The 4,646-nt window shown below is 37.4% G+C and overlaps 1 pseudogene across 1 annotated transcript; it reads right to left on the bottom strand.

Annotated features, from left to right (window-relative positions):
• Nucleotides 1-1,258: 1,258 nt before the first annotated feature.
• Nucleotides 1,259-4,292, bottom strand: LOC144556696 (amino acid transporter AVT3C pseudogene; annotated as a pseudogene). The gene is made up of 3 exons (XR_013512489.1): nt 2,457-4,292; nt 2,282-2,353; nt 1,259-2,239 (listed from the first exon to the last, which is right to left on the bottom strand). The product of XR_013512489.1 is annotated as an amino acid transporter AVT3C pseudogene (transcript).
• Between the last annotated feature and the right edge of the window lie 354 nt (nt 4,293-4,646).

Raw genomic sequence — 4,646 nt, 5'->3', positions numbered from 1 at the left:
AAAAAAAGTTTGGACCGGTTTGGTCCGGTTCTGATCAAACCCAAGATCTGATGTAATGCAGAGGATATGGAAGGCGAGTGGGGTCGCAGTGAAGTGGGCCCGGGCATACGTGTGACCCGACTCAGTCACCGTTATACTTCTCCTGGACTGGGCCTATTAATGCTACCCAAGGAGAAACTGGAAAGAAAAAAAAAATATTTTTGTAATTGAGCCCAAAATAGTTTTAGGCCCAATCTATTGGATGCCTAACATTATCCATGAACTCCTAATGAAATGAGAAATATTAATTGTAGTAAACTGGGAAAAAATTTTAAGATTCAGATTGCAATTTCAATACTAATTTTAGCATCATACTTAAATTTATCTTTGTTTTTTTAATGCAGACTAATTGCTTGGTACAAGGAGCTCTCCAAATTCAACTTTAGACAGTTGACATCTCAGGAATAAACTTCTGTTTGGTTATTTATTTCTGAGATGGATTGTTAGTTCTCCTTAATCATAAATTTTAATCAAATTAGTATTTAATAATTTTATCCTTTTTAGTACTTGTGTGATTTTATGGTGTTATGAACAGAAGGGAAAAAAGAAAGCATATTCTGTTCCTTTAGGGTGTTATTGGAAGATTATCCACAGGGACTGGTAACTAGGGCAAATATCAAGCTGATAAAACATCATTTGCCAAGGTAATTAGGTTCCTTTGTCTTCTTTTCTCTGTTTTCCAAATCAATGTGTAGGCCACAATAAGAGTTCATCCCTGAATAAGACCTCATTTAAACTGGTAAAGTCGAGAACAAACAAAAAGGAAATAATCAAGCTGGTACTAAGCTGGTAAAAGTCCTTAAAAGTCAACTGGTATAATAACACTACTATATACCTGTAAAATTTTAACCAGTAAAATAATATACCTGAAGTGTAAGGAAAAATTTGCACAGGGATCTTTCCGAAGCGAGTGAGAATACCAGCACCACATGCCTTTGTTGTGCATCCCATTGACAAAGAACTTGCACAGTGTAGTACTTGTATCAGTTTCTCTAAGTTGTGTGATTTCATCAGTATGTCCTTCATCAAAACCTAAATTGGGTTCTGATTCCCCAGGTTGTTCAACCTTCATCTGATATAACAATTTATGTAATGTAAACAAGAACCAGTCCTTAAAAAAAAAAAAAAAAAAACAGAACTCTGCATTGTTAGCACTGATTTCCTGATTCTTTTCGATTCTTTAATTAATTAATTTATTTATTATTATTTTTAAAAAAAATTTAGCTATGCATATATCTTCTATATTATTCCTAACATGTATTTTAAAAATGCCCAAATTACCCTTCTGTCATTGATACCCTTGCAGTTGAAGAAATGCATCTTTAATTTATCAGAAATCCAAAACTACAGAATTTGAACAAATGCATCTTGAATTTTCTGAGGAAAATTATATTTTGAAGTTGCACAGAAGTATCTAAAAGTTGCTCCAAAACAAGCATTCTCCCATAAAATTCTCTTGCTCTGATTGATATAATAAAAACCCTTTTCTTAGAATTAATGGATCTGATAATGGAAATAACCCACGAGGGTCACAGTAAACTGAACTACACAATCTGGCCGGAATGCACGGGCTCCTTTAATATTCGTGTCAAAACATATCTGACAATCCGAATCGAAATTCAAAATTTGATTTACTTTAGGTGATATGAATTCGACCAGAACGACTTCTTTGTGTGCCTTTGCACTTGACAAGTGCCGAGAGAACCTTTCTAAACATCCAATTCATTCAGGTTTATTTCCATAATTTTTTTAGTTTAAAAAAAAAATAGATAAAATCCCTAAAACAAACACATGTCAATCCATTAGTTCACATAATTTTACCATGGATATAGATAATCTTAATCTAAGAGAAGAAATAAATAACTCGAGCGGCAAGCGTGGGAATACCAGTACAGAAACCAGTCACATCAAAGTACCAAAAAGATTAATTGCCAGGAGTTGATTATATTCTATGACCAAACATATAACAACCATCCGAAAATACTATATATATCCATCAAATGCCTAAAATCAAAGAGACAACAAGCATTTTAAATTGTAACAAAATTTTATTGTAAACTGAACCACGTAATCTATTTTGAGACAGCACCCCTCTAAAAATCCTATGAACATCCTAATCAGATTTCTAATTACTCATCATCAGATCTGAGTATTTAGTCCTTAACTCAACAATTTTTGCGAACAACTCCTATCTATTGTCCTGTGTCAGCAAAGATTTCACGTTTGCAATTATGCACTATACCTTAAAAAGGAGATAAAGAGAGCTGAAGCAAACTGTGTAGCCGAGGCCGACCACTTCCATCAATTCTGTGAACTGTATCAATGGATCATGTGCATTAATCCAATTTATTTGCTAAGTTGTAATAGGTATACAAGGTAGCATGATATTTAACAAGGTTAGAACTTAGTAGTAGTACCAAAGGAATAGAGTCGACAGCCGAAACAACAACTGATGATATCCAAAGGGAAACCAAAACACCAGCTCCACAGACAAGCAATTTAGACTACAAATTTCTTTGAAGGTCTTGTTTGGCAACAAGTTTTCAATAATAATATTCTAAATTTTCAATATACATCAAAAGTACTACTACAAGAGGCCAAAAATATACTACCAATTCATTTAATTATTTTGGAAGCCAATTACATTATAGTCTTTGAAGTACACTACATCATCAACATATAATTGATTCAACAACATTTATCTCAAAAATCAAGGAAATAGCCATGCCAAGATTTAGACTGGAATTTCATGCTCGGTTTATATTATCACCAAACACACCAGTCATACATTAATTCAATATTGATCATATGCCCTTTCCATCCCTAAAAAACAGTGGAAATGGGCATTGAAATCCTACCTCCCCCCCCCCTCCCAACCAAAAATCAATCAAACAATATGTGCAAACACAACATACTGCTAAATAACCATTTCATTCAGACCTGCGCTGAATAAAATATCGCCATTAGAGATGACCATGTACCTGAAGCTGCAAGAACCGTACCAGTCAGCACCACTACAATATCGGCTGCAATCCCTCCCCACCCCATCTCACCACCAAACACCTTTAAGTGAAAAGCTGCCGGCAAAACAAACCCTAGCACAACACAAACACTGCTCCCAATAAGTGACAGAAAGTCGGCAAAATTTGGTACGAGCATAGCACCCATACAAACCAGCAAGACAAGACCCCATCTCAACCAGAAGCAGTAATTCTTACCGCAGAACCACCTCTCTGCTACCTCATACACCGGGTTCATCATGATTGGCATGGTGAAGAACAAATTAACGCACAATCCGAGCTGAACAACTAATGTCAACCAACCACCACCAAAATTTGTGGTAATGATATCACGAGTTTCATCTCCAAATGCGAGATAACCCAGTACACCAAACGAACCATACATAATTGCAATGAGAAACATTGAGAGGCCAAGGGTCTTGCCGAACTTGGACTTGTCTTTTGCCTCAGCTTCTAATGGAAGAACCATACCAATTCCCTCGAATGCATATACGGCCACACCGATTCCATAGAGAATCATTGAGGGGCTACCAAAGGCACGAACAGGCAACTGGTTGGATAGGAAAATGGAGACGTCCTGTCCGAGGACGACTCCCATGGCACCGAGGTCAACCACATCAGCAAATATGCTCAATGGAGCGAGAAGAGTGAGGGTTTTGATTGAATTGAGACCCAATTGAAAAGGCAACATAGCCCATATGTATATAGCTTTAGGTGCAAAGAGAACAGTGGATATTGGAGTTTTTAGCGGATAAAGATGTGTAAGAGAATTGGAGATGAATATCAAATACCCAACACAAAAACCAGCTTGGCTGAGAACAATCATCAGATCAACCGAGAGACGGCCACCTGGACCACACACAGCAGCTCCAAGGTCACCAAAAGATGAAATCTTTGCATCTAATCGGCGTCGGGTTTTCACCAGAAGCATCATACAGTGAAAAGTCAAGGCTGAGACAGCAAGTAGAGTAATTACTCCGGCAGCCCAGCCGGTGCGCATGAAGGTGTAAGGGAGGCCGAGCACACCAGCACCAACAATAGCTATGAAGACATTAGCGAAGGTTTTTGGCTGGGATGAGAGATGGTCGGATTTAGCGCATGGATGAAGAGGGAGAAGAGGAGCAGAGGAGCTTGCTTCGTTTTCAATCCCCATTATTCAAATTCAAATTCGACAGGATTTGGGGAATGCAGCACGAAAGGAGGGAATTGGAGATGAGTTATTAGGGAATGGAAGGTAATAAGAAGAAGGAGAGGATTTGTTGAATTTGATGATGTCGGAAGGGTACAAATTCCACCTAAGGTAACATAATATTATCTTTGGATCTAGACCGTTCAATCATCATCCGCACGATTATTAAAGCATCCCATTGCATTCCATCCCAGTGGATTCCAATCGGACGGTCGTAATTAAAACTTAAATATTCTATTAGCTCAGAGGATATGAATTCGGACGGATCCAGGAAGGCACCTTGGAAGTTCTGTACTTGCGTGTCTGCACGGTACGGTTCACCACGAGTTTAACGTTTTTTAAAGTAAAATTAAACAAATAATTTATTAATAATCACTTGTTATTGTTTTGATCTTTAA

The sequence above is a fragment of the Carex rostrata genome, chromosome 7 (assembly GCF_964058835.1).
Source record: "Carex rostrata chromosome 7, lpCarRost1.2, whole genome shotgun sequence".
Lineage (NCBI taxonomy): Eukaryota > Viridiplantae > Streptophyta > Magnoliopsida > Poales > Cyperaceae > Carex > Carex rostrata.
This window is presented reverse-complemented; position numbering and strand designations above follow the sequence as displayed.